The sequence below is a fragment of the Prosopis cineraria genome, unplaced genomic scaffold, assembly GCF_029017545.1.
Source record: "Prosopis cineraria cultivar Desert tree isolate PC_DT_omini unplaced genomic scaffold, ASM2901754v1 PC13, whole genome shotgun sequence".
Lineage (NCBI taxonomy): Eukaryota > Viridiplantae > Streptophyta > Magnoliopsida > Fabales > Fabaceae > Prosopis > Prosopis cineraria.
In genome coordinates, this window is record NW_026555344.1 from 22,016,513 (window position 1) to 22,041,613 (window position 25,101).

General features: G+C 33.7%; 1 non-coding gene across 1 annotated transcript; it reads left to right on the top strand.

Annotated features, from left to right (window-relative positions):
* Positions 1-24,688: 24,688 nt before the first annotated feature.
* Positions 24,689-24,795, top strand: LOC129291911 (small nucleolar RNA R71). Its single transcript, XR_008588805.1, has one exon. It is a non-coding gene; the product is annotated as a small nucleolar RNA R71 (small nucleolar RNA).
* The last annotated feature ends 306 nt before the right edge of the window (positions 24,796-25,101 follow it).

Sequence of the window (25,101 nt, forward strand, 5' to 3'; positions counted from 1 at the left end):
AGTTCAGCAAAATCATAACATCTTTGGCAAAAAAAAAATCAGAATCATAACATAGCACGAATTATGACAAAAAGAGAGTCATGGATTCTGTTGCACACCTCAGGCTTTCCAGTAGAGAGTACATAGACCAAGGAAGATTTTCCTACATTAGGAGCTCCAACAAGGCAGAGTGTAGGTGTTTCCAAGCTAATTACAGGCATTGCTCTTAAAGTCTATAAAGTTTAAAAGTAAATATACAATGTAGCAGAGGAAACAATTGTTTAAAAGAAATATTCTCAATCCAATGGTTCTCCCAACCTTGGCAATGCCCAACAAATCATCAACAACATTCCCTTCTCAATAAAAAATATGTTCAACTTTTTGAATGCCCTACAATAACTTTAATATATAAGAATCATCATAAAAAATTAGGACAAGATGTTCCAAATAAGATAGAAAGGACACCTCATTCAGTCTTTCCTCTGCTTCTCTCTTTGATGAAGACTGTTACATGAAATCATGATATCAAAATGTTAAGAAAAGGACAGCGAGAGAAAGGACCAAAGTAACAAGATGTCTGTATAAGAGAGATATCAGACTCTTCCATCTTAAGGAATTCAATAATGAGTCCCGGGAGAGAGAGGGAAGGGGGGAGTAAGGCGTTGTGCATGTATTTTTCATGGCGGGGTCTGGACAAGGTAAGCATACGGCAGCTAACCCAGTGAGACTTACATTTTTCCAGGATTTTTACACATAAATAATATAATTTCTGGAATTGGGTCCATCAAATGTACTAAATGATAAAGCTGACTTTTGACCTACCTAAAAAACATTAATTTTTTTAGAGAAAGCAATATGCTCAAACAAAAACTAAAAAACATATTTAGCCATCCTTACTGCTTTTATAATGAAACAAGAAGGCCATGAAAATATAAATAACACTTAAACACTTTAGATTAATCATAATATAATAAGAAAAATTCTAGATGCATGTTAAACTTAAAATAAACATCTAGAGTCTAATCCTGTAGAAATTTAAAGTTACTTGATATCCATATAGTTAAAAAATTGATCCTATGCATACAAAGCCAAATAAACTTCAATTTCATCATCAGCGTATGCGAGTTACTAGATAAACCATAGCACAAAGTGAAACATGTTCCTTGCCAACAGTATATCCACAGATATTGTACAGTCAACAGAATGTGATATTGCACAATGTGATAAAAATGTCTAAAAGAACAAAATTAAAATCCATGGTCATCAAATTTGTACTTGGAGCATTTAGAATGGCAATGGAAGTCCAACAACAAATGTTCTAATTGCTGCAGAGCAATTTTCCTTATATACAATTTCATAATATCCATCTCCAAGAGTCAATTCAATAAGAGACCTTTCATAGGGATGAAGATATGTTTTCTTTGGAAAATTCTCCATATACGTCCTCAAAGGAACAGCTAGTTCCTGAAAAGATCTACAATATCAATTTTCACTAACTTTTTCTATAACTAGAATATATATGTTGTAACAGAAATAGAATAACATGAAATATTTAGAAGTTAAGGACATACTTTCATCAATGCATCAAGTTGCTTTGTACCCCTGTTCTTCTCCCTTTTTGCAGTGTTAGCAATGCCTAGTTTAAACAAACTAAAAATTAATAATAACAAAAGGTTCAATGATGAAAAACAAGCATGCCAAGATTAAACAAAAGAATATCATTCCAGTCAAAAACTTTTTGTTGGAGAAATTCTCTATGCCTTTCTTAGTGCTGAACTAATATTATCAACAGATGGCATCACTATGGGCAACTTTTGAAATGCCATGATGGCTTCTATTTTTCTAGATGGTTTTTCCTACAGTTGAATATTTAAATGGTAACCACAATTTGGTTTGCAAACTACTTTAATTTAACACAAAGGAAAGAAAGAACAACAAAAATTTGATAGCTAAAACAACACTCACAGGTTCAAGATCTTGAAGAGTAGCAAAGAAAACTAAACCGTCTCCTATACTTGAAAGAATAATAATATCCAATGATATACTCTCTCTCATACACATGCCAGAGTAATAAAGAAGCAAAAATAAAAGTGGGCAACGCCTTGAAAATGAAAATACCCCATTTAACATCTATCATAGATTGCCAAAACAAGAGAAAAGAAAGTTGCTATGATTATTACGATTCATCTATGGCAAAATGTCACCCCCACTACTGAAAACTTTCCAAATACATACAGTATTTGATCAAGATGGTGGGAAAAGTAAATTAAAACCCTAGCCTTCTCAATTTTTAGGAAAAATTTTATACATTTCTCACCTAATGAAAGATCACTAGTCTATAGCACTCAGTCACCACAACAATGTGACTAAGATGTGGAAAATAAAAGAGGACAATGTTATGTAATTATAATGAATAAGAAAATAATTAAGATTTAATTAGGGTTTAAATAGATTTAGATATGATTTATGATTTGAATAGAATTTAGATAGAATTTCATATTTAATTATATTATTATTATATTAGAAGGATTTGGATAGATTAGGATATATATATATATATATATTCATATGATAATAATGCCTATAAATGAGAGGCAGTAGGATACCTAATTTTAAAGGTGGCTTTGTCAGCGGGGCTAGTATGAAAGGATTCAACAAATTCTTTGGTAGCCACACCAATAGATTAAAATTGCATGAAAATATTTGGTTTTTGCATATGTAGCTGGGCTCAAGCCAAAAGTTGTAGAACCAATGCGCCTCTCTAAACCAAGAACAATGCAAGAAGCCAAAAGTCTTGCATGATTGTAAGAAATCATGTTAATGTGTCAAGTAGAAAAGAAGGCACAGGTTGTATAAGCTTTATTTCTTCGAGCCTCTATTCTACTCTTCTCAATGAATTCTAAGCCATCACTTGAACTAAGCTTTATTTTTGCTGCAACAACAAACTATGATGAGAATATGAATCCTCCTCCATCGACAAAGGAAGCTAATTTACTGCTCAAAAATGTATCCAAATTAGATGAAGAAATGGTTGATAAAGGTCTAGATATCCAACAGCACAGATCAAACTCTCAACCAAACATAGACTACACATCTGGACAAGTAAGCCAACCTCAAGCAGAGTCTACTCAAGCAAACTTGAACCAAACCAATCGATTCTCATATCATAAAAACCAAAGTAGGCTTGAAAGTTGTTCATTTTTTATCGGTTTCTTTCGATTTGGGTTGGTTTGGGTCGGTTCTTTTGGTTAGGATCGGTTTTGAACACCCTTAGTCTGAACTCTATCAGTGAGATGTTCAAACATTTTAGGCTCTACAACCTACTTAAAATGGTGGTGGTGTACCCATCATTTGTGAAGTAAAAAGAAAAATTCATTCAATCAAATCTAATAATATTTTAAGAAGCAAATATGTTAAATATTAAATTAAATAATTTCACAAAAATATAAAATACCACACTCCAAATCCACTGTTATCATTAAATAATTTCATAATTCCTCGTATCATCATCCATATCCTATAGATCAACATCACAAAATTACAAATCTCTAACTTGAAATATAAAAACTTGCATAAGTTTGATCGCAGTACCCATAATTCAACACAAAATAACATGAAACACTACATCAGCACAGAAGCTTGATCCTCCTCTATACTTCCTCTTTGTCATGAATAAATCGGTTGGCATTTAAATGATCAAGAAACCGATATCAAATCAGGTATCATCAAAATAAGAAACCGATATCTTTTTTCTAACAGGTAACACTATATCAAAGATAGGGGAATAAAGTGATTGTTCTTTGGTGTGGATTGTTCTGTATTATCTTCAGTTAGCTTTGATTTCTCCAGCTTTTTTAAAAAAAATAACTCTGAGTCAAAAATCCATTTCTTTATGTAACTAATATTTAATTTTGAGACAATCCATTCTTTTACATTCTGTCATTCTGAAGAATATTTGAATATGCCTATATTAGAATTAAATTCAGGTGCATGAAATTGATAACCAAGCTGCCTCTTTTCTATCATCAAATTCCAAGTTTGGCCGTGAATTATAATATCAACTTACAAGGGAAAATTTGAGGCAAGATTCCCTCCGAGTAACTTCAATTTCTCTTATGTATAAAAATCAGTAAAAGGATAAAATCAAAACAATAAACATCATAACTTAAAAGAAGAGTGATAATATAATTTTCTGTCCTTATACTTGATTGAAAAGGAGATAATGAGAGGAGAGAAAAATTGTTAATTTCATATAGACAATAATAATCTTATTATTTGTGAAAAATATTTATATATAATAAAATTTGATATGTTAACATATTATCTAGGAAATATACATTTGTAGGTTCTTACAATTTTCACTAATTTTTTATCTAGCTTTTATAATTTTTGTAAAAGACCCTGAGAGGGGAGCTGAATTAGACTAACTAAAAAATAAAATAAATTTGCAGAAATAACAAGAGAAGTGTAATAATGAAATCACCAAACACAGGATATAAGAGAGATGAGCTTTGCACAGATGGTTTATTCTGATGAGATTCATACCACTTGAGTCTATATCCAGTCCCCAGAAACCTCTTGAGATTTCCAATTATATCACCAAAGATTAAATCGAGCTCTTGGTGCCTCAATACATTAACAGATTTTTTAATAAGTCTGAATCTTTCCCCCTTACAAAGGCAATGCCAAAACCCCTTAAGCTCCTTAAGCTTAAGTTTCTCTATTTTGATAAAGTAAAATAGGAATAAATAGAGTAAGTTCAAGAATGAACTACTACTGTTATAAACTTTCTCTATGAGTAGATATATAATCAATAAAGCTCACAGATAATAAATATTTCTCAAAAAGTTGGTAAAAAATGAACGCACAAATAATGATAGAGTTTTGTTCTTGTTGGCTCTATTGTTCTCTGTCTTCATTATTTATGAATGAGTCTATTTATAGTTGAAAGTCATAAATGATCCGTTAGACTCATAATTTTTTTCATTGGAAGTTTGTTATGCTCCGTCTTCATCTTTTTTCTGAGTTTTTCTAGATAACTGAGCTTATTTGAGTTTTTTCGATGGTTGAAGTAATGTAACAATACTTTACGATGACAACTTCTCTTTATACAACATAAAGGTTATACACATTAAATGCCCTGATAGAAATAGATGAAATTTATATACTAATGTAGCAATTTAGCACAAGTGTTGTGAATCAAGAAATAGTCACAAAGAGTTTGAGCCAAGCAATAATTCTATTTTAAATAGATTCTATGAAGGTTATAGAGTGAACACAACTGATTGCAGATGAACAAATAGCTAAGAAATGAGTTTCAAAGAGTTCACAATTTCAAGATGTAAAATAAAGCATGAAGAAGCAATATAGCACTAGTGCTATGAAGGATAGTATCGGTGCTATGGAGAAGAAAAACACAGCACATAGACAAATAGCACAGTTATTGTTCTAATAGTACTGGAGTTAAGCTTCTTTGTAAAAGACAAAAATGTTTATCATTCTTTAGGAAATAAAGTGATTTTCATAAGAAACAATGTAGCACAGGTGTTAGAAGATATAGCACAAGTGTTAAAACATTTAACACCAAGTCCCTGAGAGTTAAGCTTAAAAGAAGTACCGGTGCTATGTCTTTAGCACATGTGTTAAAAGAAATTTGAAATACAGCAACAGTGCTATTTACTTAGCACAGGTGCTAACTCATATTAAAGAGAAGAACCATTAAACAAACTGGAAGTAGTACCAGTGTTATAGAACAAGCACCAATGCTAAACAACAAGGGCAAAAACAAGATAAATTCTTTTAGGAGAAGAACAAGGGTAGCACCAGTGTTAAAAACTCTAGCCTTGGTGTTAAAAGAACATGGCTTAAGACCAAAAGAGAAGAAATGAAGGAACAAGATAAGTAGTACTGAAGCTAAAGGTACAATACCATTGCTAAAGATACTTATGCATAAACTAAGTTCTAGAAAGTAATTTTTAATATTAGGTTCAATTGGAAATCTCACTCAAGAATACACAAATATTCAAAAAAATTATAGTTAAGTCATATACTTAACTAGGATAGAATTTCTTCAAAAGGATAGGATGAGGTTTTGGAAAAGATTTCGGGCCACACAGTTTGGAATACATAACCTATATCTTAAGTCAGTTTTAATTCAACGTTGAGTCAATTACCTTAGTTATGAATAAATAACCTGTAAAACACAATCTTGTTATTTTGTAATCATCAAACCAAGGGTTCAACAATTTTAGTTGTTTTAATTGGGCTCTTGTACATTAAACTGTTAAGCTCGTTAATTCCTCCCTACTAATGTAACATCCAAAGTCTGTAATCTAAATAAATTTCTAATTAAAGAAGAAATTACTTAAAAATAATTAACTTGATCATGTTTTCAAGTGCTAATTGACATTTTGGATCATGAATAGCCTTAAGATTAGGATAAGGTGAAAGTTCATTCGAATTGGGTTAGAATGGGGGAGCAAAAGTAACTTTTTGCTTGCTATGCCACATGCAATGGCGCATGGTACATACTCAACATAAAGTCACGTAAATGATATAAAAAATATCAAAAAATGTGAGGGAAAGCTTAGGGCACGAAGGAGGGTGATGAAGGTTCTGTTCTTTGATTTAGGCAAGATTACAAGCTTGTTTGGACCTTCAATCATCTAGCTAAGTTTCCAAACAATCTTCTTTACCTATCCACCTTGGTTTTCATGGTTTTGAAGAAAGGGTTGTTGGATTCCTAGTTAGAGGGGGATTATACTTTGTCCTTATGTCTTCTATATGGTGTAGGAGTTTGATTTAAGTTGTTTTGTGTTGGATAAGTGGTTTTATATGTATATGTTATTCAATGGAAGATGATAGATTAACTCTAGGTTGGTTTTGGGATTTTTGAAGTTGTGTAAGCTAAAATAAAGCATGTATCAACATTGTATATGCTAACTAGAGATAAGATGAGGTTGTAAAAGCTTTAACTAGCTCTATGATAGAGATTTGGGTTGTTGAGTAGCTAACTTGAGTTGATTTAGCTAGTGGATACATGTGTTAAATTAATAAATTGATAGATAATACTTCTAATTGTAGATTTTGATATCTTGGAGTGATTCCAAGGCTAAGGTAACGTAGGAGCTTACATTTGATCTACAAGAAACCCTTTTGTTAAAAAAAAGGTTGAGGTAACTGGTTAATCATATGGTTTATTTGCTTGTCTAATTATTTACAAGTTATTTGTAAAAAATATTTATATACAAATATAATAGTTAATTTTAGAAACTTGTAAAGTGTGCTAAGGGTTTTATGACAAAAGTTGCTCATAATTGGATTGGTATTCTAAGGTTTGGTAACATGTTTTTGAAAATGGATTTATCACACTAAATAAATAAGGCAAATTTGTTTAGCATGGGATATGCAAGATTTATATTAACTGTATGGGAAAAATGCAAAGTATTATATGGGAGATGCATTATTGGATTAAGGTGGGAGTTCACCCTAGTTGAAGAGGTAATAAAAGTCCCTATAGCTATGCTGTCACCTAGGATGCCTAGTACAGCCTGTCTTGGCTTCATATTCACTAAAGTGGTTCAGTGGATTTTTGATGTTCTAAATCAATCAAAAAGTGTTTGGTGGATTTGGTGCATACAACACCACAAATCATGGTTAGGGGAATCTGTAGACCTAAAATAGTAAGGGATAACCTTGGCTGAGTAGTTCCTTCTATTGAAGGTGAACTTGGGACAATTTACTATGAATTGATCTGGTATGGTAATCTATAAATTTAGTTAAAGAGACATAAAGGTTTGTTTGGATATAGGATATTTGTGTTATGCTATGAATACGTACTTAACCTATACATTATGCTACTATATCATCATGCTTTATCATGCTACCTACTGCTTGTTTATGATTGTGAAGCTCATCCTCTAACTCTTTAATCCTTTTCTCTAGCTACCTTTTTGCCATTATAGTGAATCAAAATGCACCGTTGTTGCTTCTAGTGTAGCTATCATGTCCTTATGCATCTTTTTCATCTTCTCCTTTCATATTATGGTCTGTTGGATGTTGTTTTAATCCTTTTCAGTCACATATTGTGGTGTGACATTAGAAGGTCTATCCTAGTTCTCCTAGGTAGGACATAGAACAAATATAAGAGTAGAGGGTAACCCTAACCTGATAATGAAATAGGTATTACCATCTATAATGCATCGATGTCCATCTCGAATGCTAGGTAGACAAGGGAGATGAGTGCTTGCTATTAAGTTTATAAAGATAATGGTGACATAAATAGAGAAACAAAATGTCCCATCATTCTAAGCAAATAACAAGTGAAGGCTTAGTAAAATTTGAAAATAAACTAGAGGGTAAAAAGGGCATTGTAATAAGTTTGACTAATTACATGAAAATATGAATGATTTCATGTAATTTAGACACAGAGATGACAAGCTACTAGTGGTGTCCCTCATTTACATATAATTCAATGAAATTATATGTAAATTTGATGGATTACATGTAAACTGAGCATACCAAGTGAATGCTACTAGTGATGTCCCTCGTTTATATGTAAATACCACAGGACTACATGTAAATCAATGAAATTAGATTTTTGCACCCACAATTGAGTAGAATTTACTTGTAAATCTAACAAATTACATGTAAACTAAACAGACCAATTGCATTCCACTAATGGTGTCCTTTGTTTACATATAAATACCCCCCAGATTACATGTAAATCAATACGTTAAGATTTTCAGATTGAGAAAAAATTACATGTAAATGACATCTAATTACATGTAATTCAATGGTACAGGAATATAATAGGCTAATCAATTACATGTACTTCACATATTTTATCTAAAATAATCTAGGGCTGACCCTTATTGCCAATGATAGCATTTACCCACCATTAATGAAAAATTTTCTAAATCTTCCCACATTCTTATCCAACTATGTTTATTGCCTGGGGGAAACCTCCACCTTAATGTCTCCCACACACACTATCATCAGTGAGTGAAACAAAATGCATCCTTCAAGATCACCTAGCATATGAAACACTTTATTAGCTTTAATGACTAGGACAAAGTGAGCGAATGGGACCAAGATGAATTAGGGGGCATAAAGGCAATGGAAAATTAGAACCCTATTGAAGGGCAAGGTCACATCCCAAACAAAGGGAGCATCGACTCCTAAGGCCATTTCAGGTAAGAAAAAAGGGATCATCCTCTGCAAAAGGCCAAGTCCTCTAAGAAGAATGAGGTCGTATCTTCTTCATAAGGACTAAACAAGGAAGGCCTTTAGGGACCAGTAACCAAGCACCTAAAACATTAAGTGTAAATAGATGTCATTATCCCTCATCATATAACCTTGATAAGTTCATTTCCAATTACTTCCCTCAGATTAAAGAGTATCTGGGTTCATATAAATTGTTAGAGATGAACATATCATATTCAAAAAATTTTAATGCTGGTTTTTTATAGTGACTTAAATTTAAAGCAATCTACAGGTAAGGCCACAGTTATCCTTTAAGGGAAAACTTCAGACTTTAATGCTAGTTTTTTGTCAACACTATTAGGGTTGCCTAGGGAGGGTGGATACAAACTATTTGACGATGAAAATGACAACAATGGTAAGGCTTCTATTGGATCATGTGTTTTGATAATTACAAAATCAAAAGAAGAGGTATTTGTTATATGTGAGATATAAAGAATCATGGATGAAGATAAAACCTTAAGGGTATGAAAAATCAAGAAAAGATGAAGATGTTTAGGGTAAATTATTTAAATTCTCTTAGATTCAATGTGAAAACTTAGAGAGCTTAATCACTTTTCATAATCATTAAATGAATGCATCATGTGTCTCATTTATATGCATTAAGACTCATCTAAGTATGTTAAAGCTTGCAAACAATGTCTTTCTTGTGTGTTGAATTCCATAGAAGCAATTTGCATTGTGAGAGGCACACTGACTACTAAATCATACGATTGTGAAGAAGTGCTTCACGCATGATTAAGAACTTGTGTTATGTGATGCCTTAAGCTTTGGTTTTGCATGTAAAACCACACGCGAAATCCTTTATTGTCCATGCAAGTTTTAGCATCTATGCTTCAATGCATTGTGTCAAAGTGTAAAACCACGTGTAAGACTGATGGTAGCCATGCGTGATTTGTCACTTGTTACACAATTACATTTTGCTTTGTTGAGTCTTAAGTCTTCTCGAGCCAAGCTAAAATTGTTTACATGTATGATCATTGATTCATAAATCTATATCTCTTGATCATGCAAAATCTTGCTTGAGTTATGTGTAGTTCCCCCATGAAAATGCACCAGATAAGTTTGTGCATTTATACTTGTAATTTCACGCTTGATAACATTTTGGTTCCACATGAGTTTTGATCACATAGAATGGCTTTGACAATCTGCCAATCATTTCAAACATGAGAGAGAAGAGGTTCCATGTGTGATTTGTCACACAGAATTGATGATAGTTTCTTATGTGTAAAACCACATGTGAGAGCGAATGGTGCACTCGTATGTTTTAACACTCTAATATGTATGTGCATTTATAAGTACAAAACCATGTGAAAGAGCAATATGGTACCATGCAAGTTTTAGAACACAGAACTAAATATATATTTATAAGTACAAAACCATGTGAGATAGCAATATGATATCATGCGAGTTTTAGCACAGAAAACTGGATGCTTATTCAAAAGTGCAAAAACACGCGTGAAAGGTTAAGGTATTCACATGTGATTTATCATCATATAGTTTCTTGGAACCATTTTAGTGTAAATTCACACATGATTATACCAGTCACTCATAAGAAAATGCAATAACAGATAGAATCATTGTTCCAACAGTCTATCAACTTCCAAAACTATATAAGTGATTTGTTTTGAACCAGAATAAGAACTAATAATCCTTGAGTGAATAAATTATCATTTGTGCATTTAAATGAGCTTTCAAATTGTGCTTTTACATCTTTCATTCATTCATTATTTTAAAAAGAATTGTGAAAAGTTCTCATAAGTTTATAAGCTTTCAATTATATTCTCATCTACTCTTTAAGAAAGTTTTCTGCAAAAGCTTATCTTATCTTCTCAAAAATATTAAAAAGGTATTTTTTAAGTTTTTGTAATAAATTGTTGGATTATAGTAAGGTTTGTTAAGTGAATCAAGACAACTTTAGTTTTGAGAGTTGTACTATGGTGGCAAGCATCTATTAAAGCTTGTACACTTAGTTGAAAATCTCAAGTGTGATCTTAAAGACTGGACATAAGACAAGTTTATGGTTAAACCAGTATAAATCTCATATGTTTCATTCTCTTCCTTCACACATCTGTTCTTCATTCTTTTCAAGTTTTCAAAAGTTTTTAAGTATCACTTCATTCACCCCCTTCTTGGGTGCCAGCCTATCCTAATAGCTTCTAAGTCTAATAAGCCCAAGTTTCCCTACAAAAAGAAGGATAGTTAGGAGTTATTTATAGAAGATGTCCCTCCTCTAGAGGACTATGCAATCAGGTACTTTGAGTTACCTTTTCACTTTACAATTCTACATTATATTATCATGAAGATGCTATTCAACAAGTCTAGTAGCTACCAATATGTCTCTTAGTATGACATTAAGGTTAAGACATGGATATTTAAGAAGTAACCCTTTGACTTGGCCAACTTTATATATCAGAAGATGCTTAGGGTAACCAATCACAAGAGAGCTCTCCTACCCTATGCATTTATTGTCTCTACCATTTTGCAACACCACAACATATACCATTTAGAAGGTGTAGAGGGAAAACTGGTCAATAAGGCTAGTGATAAAGGCATGCATAGGATGCATTACAAGCTAGAGAAGGAGACTAATAAATGGGTTATGGAACCTTATAAAGGGCATAAAAGAAAGAGGATCTCAACAGCTACTATTAGCTTTCCTATCACTAATGAGACATTATATCATATAATTCTCAGATTGGAGAGAAAGGTTAATACTGTGATTAAGAATCATAACATTGAACTCCCCACTAATGATGTTGTAGAAGGTCCATAAGTTAATGAACTTACTAGATATGGTATATATGTTAGGGAAGAGATAATACACAATACCGGAGAGGGTGATCCAGCTAAAATTCAACACAACATTGATAATGAAAAAATTATTAGGGCTGAAGCAGAGGTCATAGTCCAAAAAAGTGTTGTAGAAGAAGATTAAGGTAGAGAAACCTATAAGGATGACACTCGAGGGGAGTTAACACAGGTGGTGATAATGTGGATGACAAAGATATTGGGCTAAAATTTTACAAGTCTCTCGTGTTATTGATGTAAAGGTTATTGAGTCATAGATAGTGGACATCCAAGAGGTGCCACATGATGCTCCATAAACTGTTGGTTTATGATGAAGAGTTTGTTCAAAGTCTAAGTAAAAACTGAGATATATGCTACCTTATGTTATTTTTGTAGTATTTTTATGGACTTGTATAGTGGAAACATCAATTATTAACATTAAGTTCATGCTTTTTTTTTTTACCCTAGCAATTTAGTCGTATAAGATTCACTGATATTTAAAATTAGTTTGCATGACAGAATAGCTTGTACATATTATTGATATTAAGTTGCTGCTATTTTTTTCTATCTGGTTGTATATGGTTCATTCTGTCCTTAGATTCACCATGTCAGTTAATATAGTACACATGCTAGTTTTGATGTTGTTTTCAACTTACATGTAAACTCTTGGTATTTGCATGTAAATTCAATCAGGGTTTACATGTACATGAGCATTTATCATTTTTTTCTAATGCAACTTCTCAAAGGATTTACATATAATCAAGTCTATTTTCAAAGAAGCCATTAACTCATGACAATGGCTTGTCCTCTATCATGCTAACTTACATGTCAACGCTTGGTATTTACATGTAAATTTAATTAGGCTTGTTTGCTTTACATGAAAATCACTAGCCTTACATGTTAATGAGGATCTGTCATTTTTTTGATGCAACTCCTTAAAGGATTTACATGTAATCAGGTCCGTTTCCATAGAAGCTATTGAATCATGATAATGGCTGGTCATTTGTCATGCACACTTACATGTAATCCAATGTATTTATATGTAATTTTACTCAGGCTTGTTTAGTTTACATGAAAATCACTTGTTTCACACATAATTGTGTCAATAAAAAAGTAATGAATTTAGACTTAGTACCAATAATATTTAATGGTTCAAGTAGATACAAACTTCATCATGGGTCACAGCAATGTTAGGATAGGCTAGCACCTAAGAGGGGGTGAACTGGGTGATAGTTAAAAACTTTTCAAAACTTGAAAAGAGTGAAGAGCTAAAAAGTAAAGGAAGAAGATAACACACTCAAGATTTATAATAGTTTAGCTACAAACTTGGCCTATGTCCAATCCTTAATATCACACTTAAGATTTTTAACTAAAATCACAAGCTTTAATGGGTGCTTGCCACCATAGTACAACTCTTAATCATCCTTGTCTTGATTCACTTAACAAACCTTGCTATAATTTAGAAAATTATTACAAATACTTGAAAACTTTCTTTTTAAGATTTCTAAGAAAATAGTATAATCTTTTACAAAAAACTCTCTTAAAGAGTAGATAAGTATACAAATGAAAGCTTATAAATCTTTGAGAGCTTTTCACAATTCTTTTCAAAAATAATAAATGAATGCAATGACTAAAATTATGATTTAAAAGCTCTTTAAATGCACAAATGATAATTTATTCACTCAAGGATCATTAGTTCTTATTCTAGTTTAAAATGAAACGCTTATATAATTTTTGAAAGTTGATAGACCGTTAGAACAATGATTCTATCTGTTGGTACATTTTCTTGTGAGTGACTAGTAAATTAAATGTGATTCTATACTGAAGAAGTTTCACAAAATTGAATGTGATGGATCAAGCATGAACACCTTATTCTCTCATGCATGGTTCTACACTTTCAAATAACCATTCAGTTTTGTGTGCCTAAACACACTTGGTACCTCATTGCTCTCTCATGTAATTTAGCACTTAAGAATATGCATTCAGTTCTAGGAGCTAAAACTCACGTGGTACCATATTGCTCTCTCATGTGGTTTTACACTTATGAATATATTAACATATTAGACTGCTAAAACTTATGAGTGAACCATTTGCTTTCACACATGGTTTTACACATAATGAATTATCATCAGTTCTGTGTGACAAATCATATGTGGAACCTCTACTCTCTCATGAGTGAAATAGCTGGCAAAATGCTAAAGCCATTCTACATGATCAAAACTTATGTGGAAACAGAAAGATATCACATGTGAAATTGCAAGCATTAATATATAAACTTGTCTTATGTATATTCACACGTAGAATAATGCATAACTTAAGCAAGATTTTGCATAACCAAGAGATATAGATATGTGAATCAATGATCATACATGTGAATAATTTTAGCTTGACTTGAGAAGATTTAAGACTTAACAAAACAAAGTATGATTATTTAACAAGTGATAAATCAAGCGTGGCTACTATCAATCTTATGCATGGTTTTGCACTTTGTCATAATACAATAAAGCATAGATGTTAAAACTTGCATGGACAATGAAACCTTTCACACATGGTTTTGCATGCAGAGACAAAGCTTAAGGCAACATACAATACAAATGCTTAATCATGCATGAATCACTTCTTTACACTCGCATGATTTAGCTGTCAAGTGCCAAACATGCAAAAACTCATGAGTGACCTATAAAATCATGGTGATTCTGCCTCTCATGATGCAATTATTTTCTATGAAAAACCATACACAAGAAGGACATTGTTTGCAAGCTTTAACATACTTAGATGAGTCTTAATGCATATAAAAGAGACATATGATGCATTCATTTAATGATTAAGAAAAGTGATTAAGCTCTCTAAGTTTTCACATTAAATCCAAGAGAATTTAAATTACTTATCTTAAACTTCTTTATCTTCTCTTAATTCTTCATGCTCTTGAGGTTTTTGTCTTCGTCCATGACTTTTTATTTCTACACACATAATAAATACCTCTTCTCTTAGTTTTGTAATCATCAAAAACACATTATCTAACAAGCAACATATGCCACACAACATGTCTCACAATGAAATGACTGAACAAGCTACATATCAATATGGTCAAAAATTATTTCTACTTCTACTGTAGCTTTGATGATAATAACTTTTGCACTTAGTTCATCTTCACTTTTTATCAACTCATCTTTTAAGGCAATATCACACTTAAATTCTTAAGGCCTCACCCATTTACACACATGTTTGAGATATAAACTACCATCAAACTCAAATTTCTTGATCTTACATCTATACTTGCACCTTTCATGCATATATGATTTGTCTATCATGCAGTAATTCTTATAGTATAATCCACCATCATTGAAAGAGTTTATGATTTTATGTCTACACTTACACCTATCCTCCATTATCACAACTTGGAAAGTAGAACAATCTCATATAATAGAGCATAAATCTAGACCAAGCATAAAGACAACAACTATATTGTGCATAACAATGTGCGAACATCATTAATTGAATACATATGACTCTTAGTCCTACCTTTCTAACCTAGTCATTTGATAAATTTTCCCAATACTCTCCTCAATCTACTTGTGTTCAATTAGTTTAACAATGTGCAAACATATTCAATTGAATACACATGCCTCACATTTTTATCTTTCTAACTTAGTGTTTTTCACAAATCTTCCCAATTCTCAATTTAATCCACTCATGTACGCCACTATGAAAGGACTAACAAGGTCAGAGTAAAAGGCTTTTCACAATAATAAATTTTACATTACAGAGACTAATACTTGCTTTCTTTTCTAGTGTGATGAGTGATAGGAAATTAGTCGCTTATCCTCAAAATTACACTAAAGCTAACCTTAATGCAATATAGGGCCAACCCTAGGTCATCTCCCAAGGAATGGTTTTAAGTCTAATTGAAAGTTATCTAGTGAAATAAATCAACCAAAGTTTGTAGGAATTTAGTTATCTAGCTAATTATCTAAACTAATTACCTAATATGCAAGTAATTAAAATGCTAGTGAAAGTGAGTGAAATGAACTTCCCTTTTTACAATAATGGAACCCTAGAGATTAGTTGATTTTGGACTCATTATCTTCTCATGATTAGGCTAAGTTTAGCTTCCCTTTCCTCTTGACTAAAGCTGTCATGACTTAAGAAAATTATCCTAAGCCAATTAACCTAATTAGCTAACCTCCCTAGGTCTTAGATTAAAGTCCCTAGTTCAATTAACCAATTGGTGAAGACATTAGCTAAGTGATTCACTCAAAATCCTCTCTCAACAGCCATGGTCAAACACATAAATTGAGCAACCACAAGATTATGTCAAGCTCCTCAACAACATAAGCATTAACACCACAAGATTATGTCAAGCTACTCAACAACACAAGCATTAACACCACAAGATTATGCAATATTAATACAAGAAATTCACTAATTGAAAAACACAAGATTATGTGCCAAACAAAGAGTGGCAAAATTCAGTCATGGCTGTCCAAGGAAGAAATTAAATGAAACAATCCTCTCTCTTTACATCAACATCAAATTCAAATTAGAATTTATAAGCTAAGATGATTAGACCCTAGATTAAGGAATCTAACCATCTAGTAAAAAGAGAAGAGGATAGGAAACAAAAGAACTTAGCCAATTTGAAGCTCAAGACTCATCCTCCATCTTCATCTCTCTAGGATTCCACAAAGAAACTTAGCCAATCTTCATCTTCAAGAACCCTAGTGATTGCTTGTGAAGGTCAAACTCCATAGCTCTTGAATGATGGAAATGAGCTTCAATCCTTGTGAAAATGGAAGGGATGGAACGAAAATGAAGAGAGGAGAAGAATGGTATGAGTTTTGTGGAGGTTTGGTGGCTGAAAATGGAGGTTAGGGTGCTGGAAAATGAAGAACAAAAGAGAGAAAATGAAGAACACTATGAACAAGAGAGAGAGAATGTGGAAGATGAATGAGATATGTGTTGGATCCCATTTGGGACTTAAAATGGCGTGCTCCTTGGTGTCTCCCATCAGCTGAAGCTTAATTAAAATAAGGAAAAAGAAATTAAAATGTAAAGGGAGCCTTGTCACACTTGCAAGGTGGCAACTTCGTATTGGTTTGTAGATGATTCCAATGTGTGCCTAATTTCCCATGTGTCATCCACATCATTTTAGCTGATCTAATCCCTCAAAATAATCATAATTCACGTGCAAACCATCAGCCATTGTCCTCAAGGAGTGTTGACCTCAATTGCCCAATCGATGCACAAGTCACATGCCACCTATGTCACATAAATCACATAATTCAATTAAATAGCATATGATATAATAAAATCTAATTCATGTCCAGAATTAAATTCATAATTAGAAGGGAGAATTTATTAAATTAACCAAGTTTCAGGCTGCACAAAATTATATAAAAATTTTACACAAAGGCAAACCAAAAACTAGGACAAACTAAGACACTTAAGAAAGTGTTGACTTTTTTATTTAATTACTCCCAAACTAAAATGAATTTTAAAAATATAATTTCACCATTCATCAACTGGACATAAAATGCACTTTGTTAATTTTTCTTGTACATTTTCTCAAAAGTTCATTTTTTGGACCAAAATGCCCCTAGTGCACTGATCTTAGAAACTTAGGCAAAGTTCTAAATCTAATGCAATGTGTGCACTTGAAGGTGATAAATCATTAATAAAATGGTCCTAATTGACAAATAAAAGTGGGTAACAAATGTGTTCTATCAATTCCCCCACACTTAGCTTTTGCACTCCGGGCAAAATCAAGTGAAAAAGGTCCCAAAAGAAACTATAAGACAAAAAAATAAGAGAAAAACATTGTTTCAAGTCACTAAATACTAGCTCATGAACTTCTACAAATTATCAATCAATGTGGCAATAATTACGAAAGAATTATGCACATCACAAACAAACCCTTACCAAGAATCAATGTCAAAGAGTAAGCCTCTCTAGGTTAAGTGTTTGCTCTCATCACTCAAAGTGTATAAGGTATTAAATTCACTCAAAATTTCTTAGAATAAACCCTACTATGAATTTGTAACCCTTCTACATCTCCATCACTAAATAGCACTTGCAATCAAGAATCAAATGGACTTTATTAGGTTGTGATATAGGTAATGAAAGGATGTCTAAGAAATGCATGTATAAAAAAAAATAGGGTTAGCATCAAAATAATGCTAAATCAAGATATCCCCTTAATATGCAAAGCATAACCTAACTCAATTGAGTGAACACCTTAACACAATGAGGATGGAAAGAAATGATAAGAAATAATAAAACAAATGGAATGGATGAGCTAGGCAACTTTTATTTTATTTTTATTTTTTTTTCTTTCTTTCTTTTTTTTTCTTTTTCTAGCAACTTTATTTCTTTTCTTTTTGACTATATTTTTTTTTCAAATCTATCTTTGTTGTTTTTTTTTTTTTGGGTTGCCCCTAACTCTTTGAAAACAATGGAAGTAATGGATAGAGAAATGATAATAGGCATCCACTCGTTTGATCTAGGACATGCAATGAATATTAAAAAGACATATAAAAGTGTAACATGCATTCCTTGGGAAAAATAGGGTGAATATTTTTTTTTAAGAATCAAACCAAAGGCTCAAAGTGGCTAACAAAGGATAATAAATAATAATAGGTTGGCTATTTGGCTCTTGGCTATTTTTTATGAATGCCATCTCTCATCTCCTATCAAACAAGTGCAAGATATATGGTCTTAATTAAGAAGTGAAACAAATTCTAGAGGGTAACATCACTAAGGAATTAATCACACATGAGTGTTTAGCCTCTTCCATGAATGGGTAATATGCCACTCTAATCCATTAATTCAAGGTAAAAGAATGTTCACTTCACACCTATTCAATCCTAAAAATTACCACATCTCAAGAATCAAAATATCCATTCAAGAGCTAGGTAATTAAGTAACCTCAAACAAAACAAAACAAAGAAATTTTTTTTTTTTGAATTTTTTTTGCAAAACCAAACAAACCAAACAAACAAAACAAAATGTTTATTTCTCTCCCCCACACTTAAATCATGCATTGTCCTCAATGTATGTATAGACTAGTGATAAAATAAGGTGAGATCAATAATGAATGCATAACAAAAGTGTGGTGCAGATATTTTTTTTTTCAAACTAAAACACAAAACAAAGAAGTCAAATAAAGCAAATAAACTCTAATTTTCCTACTAGGTTCATCTCCCCCACACTTGAACTATACCTATCATTAATATATCAATTAAAGGAAGGTAAAAGCTCAAGGTTAGAGAGATACAACCTTATCATGGTGGTTCAAAAACATGTTGAGAGAAGTCCTCCTCCTTTTGAAGTGATTTGGCATCTTTGTAGAGCTTGCATAGGTGACCATTGATTTGCATAGTGGAACCCGTGGCTTTATTCAAGAGTTGCAAAACCCCATAGGGAAACACCTTGGTCACTAGATATGGTCCCTCCCACTTAGACTTCAACTTGGCATGCTTATGAATAAACCTTGTTTGGAACAAGAGGACTTGATCTCCTTCTTGGAACTTTTTCCTCAAGATTAGCTTGTCATGAAGGATCCTTGTTTTCTCCTTATAGATTCTAGAAGACTCATAGGCATCCAACCTAAGCTCCTCAAGTTCTTGCATTTGAAGAAATCTCTCCTTAGCCGAAAGATGGAAATCCAAGTTTAGTTTCTTGATGGCCCAATAGGCCCTATGCTCTATCTCCACAGGGAGGTGGCAAGCCTTTCCATACACCAATCGAAAAGGAGACATGCCAATGGGAGTCTTATAAGCGGTCCGATAAGCCCACAAAGCATCCTCCAAGTGTAAAGACCAATCCTTCCTATTTGTGTTCACCACCTTGGTTAGGATTTTCTTGACTTCTCTATTTGATACTTCGGCTTGGCCATTAGTTTGGGGATGATATGGTGTAGAGATTTTGTGATGCACCCCATATTTAGCCAAGAGAGCCTTCATCATCTTATTGCAAAAGTGGGATCCTTGGTCACTTACCAAGGCCTTAGGAACTCCATACCTACAAAAAATATTAGATTTGAGAAACTTCAAAACAATCTTAGCATCACAAGTTCTAGTAGGAATGGCTTCAATCCACTTTGAAACATAATCAACACCAAGTAATATGTACTCAAAACTAAAGGATGGTGGAAAGGGACCCATGAAGTCAATGCCCCAAACATCAAAAATCTCACAAAATAAAATGGGTTGTTGAGGCATTTCATGTCTCTTACCCCAACTACTAACCTTTGACATTTCAAGCATGCTTTACAAAATTCATAAGAGTCTTTAAACAAGCTAGGCCAATACAATCCACAATCTAAAACCTTCCTAGCTGTCTTATTTGAGCTAAAATGACCACCACATGCATGAGAGTGACAAAATTCAAGAACAGAAGGCACATCAACATCATCAACACACCTCCTAATCACTTTATCACTACAAATCTTCCACATCAAAGGTGGTTCCCAAATGTAAAATCTAGACTCTCTTTTCAATTTTTCAATGGCAAAACGTGAAGCACAAGGAGGCAAGACTCTACACTCAATATAGTTAGCAAAAGAGGCATACCATGGAGGCTTAGATGAAATGGCACACAATGCCTCATCAGGAAATGAATCACAAGGAATAGTAGGGTTAGAGTTTACCATAGTAGCTTTTAAATGAGGTAGTCTAGACAAATGATCCGCTACTTGATTGGTAGAACCACTCCTATCCCTTATCTCCACATCAAATTCTTGCATTAAGATCACCCATCGAATCAAGCGAGGCTTAGAATCTGTCTTCTTAAACAAGTACCTCACAGCAGCATGGTCAGTGTACACAACAACTTTAGAGTTAAGAAGATATGATCTAAATTTATCAAGTGCAAAAACAATAGCAAACAACTCTTTCTCAGTTGTGGTGTAATTAACCTGAGCTGAATCTAGGGTCCTAGATGCATAAGCAATCACATATGATAACTTGCCCTCTCTTTGACCAAGCATAGCTCCCACAGCAAAATTAGAAGCATCACATGACAACTCAAAAGGTAAAGACCAATTTGGGGCTTTAAGAATGGGAGGGGAAATGAGCATGCTTTTCAAAGTGTCAAAACTCCTTTTGCAAGCATCATCAAAAACAAAATCAACATCTTTTTGTAAGAGTTTAGACATAGGCAAAGCAATTTCACTAAACCCCTTTATAAATCTCCTATAAAAGCCTGCATGTCCCAAAAATGATCTCAAATCTTTCAAACAAACAGGATATGGCAAAGAAGCAATCACATCTACTTTGGCCTTATCCACCTCTATGCCATTGGAAGAAATCAAATGGCCTAAAACAATTCCTTTATCTACCATGAAATGGCATTTTTCAAAGTTAAGCACAAGCTTCTTTTCAATGCACCTACCAAGCACTTTATCTAAAGAATGCAAGCATGAATCAAAGGACTCACCATACACAGTAAAATCATCCATAAAGACTTCCATGCAATGTTCAATAAAATCACAAAATATGGACATCATGCATCTTTGAAAAGTACCAGGTGCATTGCAAAGACCAAAAGGCATCCTCCTATAGGCAAATGTACCAAAGGGGCATGTAAAGGTAGTCTTATCTTGGTCACTAGGAGCTATAGGAATCTGAAAATACCCACTAAACCCATCTAGGAAGCAATAATGGGACTTGGAAGCCAATCTCTCAAGCATTTGATCAATAAAAGGCAAAGGAAAATGGTCCTTCCTAGTCACATTATTGAGCTTCCTATAGTCTATGCACACTCTCCAAGCATTTTGAACTCTAGTTGGAACAAGCTCTCCTTTCTCATTTTTTACCACAGTAATCCCCCCTTTCTTAGGTACAACTTGGGTTGGAGACACCCACTCACTGTCAGCTATAGGATAGATGATCCCAGCACTAAGTAGCTTAACAACCTCTTTCTTTACCACATCTAAAATCAATGGGTTAAGTCTCCTTTGTGGTTGCCTAATGGGCTTAGCATTGTCCTCAAGAAAAATTTTATGTGTGCACACAATAGGGTCAATACCAGGAATGTCAGCCAAAGTCCAACCAATAGCATGTATGTTCTTTCTCAACACATCAAGTAATGCATTTTCTTCCTCAAGAGATAAAGAGTTAGAAATTATTACCGGAAGCTTCTCATTCTCAATGAGATATGCATACTTGAGATTGGATGGTAAAGGCTTCAACTCCAAGGTAGGTGGCTCTACACAAGAGGGAATGAGCTTCTTCAAGTCTAATTTGGTGGAATATTCCATGGTACTATCTTGTCTTTTAGGCTTCTCACTTGTTTTTGATTTCTCCTCTTCTTTCTTTACAGCCTCCCCCTTTTCTTGCAACTTGTCCTCAAGTGCTTGGACTTGAGCCACGGCCTCGACATGTGAAAGTGTAGAATTTTCCTCCAATAGCTTGGGAATCCTAAGAACATCAAGCTCGAGTGGAGAAAAAACTCATAGATTCGATTCGGCCTTAATGGCTTTAGTCCTACACACAAGAAGTATACCCTTCTCAAGCATTTCAAGATCAAGCATAGGAGATATTTTAAACAAATCATGAGAAGAAGTAGTTGCATCATTCAAGCATGCATCAATCTCTAAACAAATAGGACAACTACATCCATCAATACATGTAGTAGTAACAAGAGACAAATCATCATCAACATGTGAGAAAGAATCAAGCATGTGAGACTCACAAGCATCATGAAGCAATAACTCAATGGAACTTACACCTAACAAAGAATAATCCTCAAAAGGATGTTTCATTGCTTCATATATATTAAAAATAACATGATCCTCTCCACATTTCAAAATCAAACTACCTTTTTCCATGTCAATCAATGTACGGGCAGTCCTCATAAATGGCCTTCCTAAAATCAAAATATCATCCCCACTCCCTTCTTTTGACATATCAAGCACATAGAAATCCACAGGAAATAATAGACCTTTAACACAAACCAACAAGTCTTCTACTACTCCATGTGGTCTTCTAACACTTCTATCCGCTAATTGGCATATCATAGGTGTCTTATGCATGCAATCAAGACTCAAGGCATGATAAATTGAAAGAGGCATAACATTAATGGCTGCACCTAAGTCTATCAATGCATGAGAAAAATGTGTGTTGCCAATCTTGCATGGAATTGTGAAGGAACCGGGTCCTCACATTTTATAGGGAGTTGAGGCTTCATGATAGCACTCACAGATGAGGGTAATTGTACCCTTGCATTAGGCCTAAATTTTCTTTTATTTGTACAACAATCTTTCAAAAATTTGGCATACTTAGGAAAGTTCTTAACTACATCCATCAAGGGTACATTAACATGAATCTTGTGGAAGAAATCATATACCTCTTGATCAAATTGTCCCTTTACTTGCTTAGGGACCACTTGTGCTTGTGGAAAAGGAAGCTTCTTCATAATCTCTTGACTTTGCTTTCCTTCTTCCTTCCTTGAACTCTCCTTTCTTGTTTCACTTTGCTCGGCCTCTCCCTCTTTTTCCTTACTAAACAACTCGGCCATAGTCCCCTTTTCCACCTTAGATGGTGGTTGCTCACATATGATCTCCTCAATGTTTTCATCCTCATCATCTCTACAAAAAGATGCATCATTAGGAGCAAAAGAAGAACTAGAAACATTAACATCAATTGAAGAATTTAAAGAGGGCTTCTCGGCCTTCCCTTGTCTTTTGTCTTCTTGTACTCTTTCTCCCAACTCCTTGCCACTCCTCAATGTGATAGCATTAAGATTAGCTTTAGATAGCAACGGTGTTGGATGGTAATGTAGAGCTTGAGCATTGGCTGCACTTAGAGGTTGAGCAAGTTAGCAAGCATATTCATTTGAAGTAAGGGCATCAATTTTAGAGTTCATGTTCTCACACTTGTTACCCATACTCTCTACCTTGTTCCCTAAGCCATCATACATGTTTTTATACAAAGAGTTCATTTCAATCAACTGCTTACGTAACACATTCACATCATTAGAAGAGTTCGAATTAGAAGAACTCTCAATTGGAACAAGCCTCCTATCACTATAAGAATTAGAAGAAGGTGTAAGAGAATTACCACTTGGATTGTAGCTTTGAGAAGAGCTACCTTGAGACAAATGAGGTGGAGGGTCACGGCCAAAGGTGTTTTGATAGGATCCTCTTTGTTGATTGTCTTGTAAAGCCACATTTGGATTTGAATAGGAGAAATTAGGATGGTCTCTCCATGAAGGGTTGTAAGTATTAGAATAAGCTCCTTGCCCTTGCCTCCCACCATAGGATTGTTTTCCATTGTAGATAGCATTTACTTGTTCAAACTTAATAGGACAATTGCTTTCTACATGCATAGGTGAGTCACAAAAAGTACAAGAATAAGGGACAAGTGCTTGAGAAGTACTTACATTGCTCACTTGAGATATTTGTGGAGCCAACATTCTCCCAATCTTGGCAGCTAGCAAGTCCACATATGAATCATTAAGAACTGAGGAACCTACCATATTCACATTTCTCTTTTCCCTTGTAGAGTATTGAGCACCACTTGAAGCCATCTTGTCAATTAGTTCCCAAGCCTTTAAGGAAGTGAGGTCAATCAAGCATCCACCACTAGCGGCATCAATGTTAACTTTGTCTCTTGGAATCAAGCCCTCATAGAAATATTGGACTAAATTCTCACTAGAAATTTGATGGTGTGGGCATTTAGCCAAAAGGCCTTGGAATCTAGTCCAATACTCATAGAGACTCTCATCCTCTCCTTGTTGGACCCCATAGATTTGCTTTCTCAAATTGGTGACCTTGGAATTTGGAAAGAATTTATCTAAGAAGAGTCTTCTTAGCTCGGCCCATGTGCTCACTTTCACATAAGAAGGGTAGTTGAAATACCACTCCTTTGCTAAACCTTCAAGAGAAAATACAAAAGCCTTAGCTTGAACATCATCAACATTTACATGCATAGGCTTCATAGTATCACAAACCAATAGGAAAGTATGCAAAAACCTATGACAATCCTCTCCTGGTAACCCATGAAATTTAGGCAATGCATTAATCAAGGAGGATTTAATTTCAAATTGAACATTAGTAGGAGGAACATATAA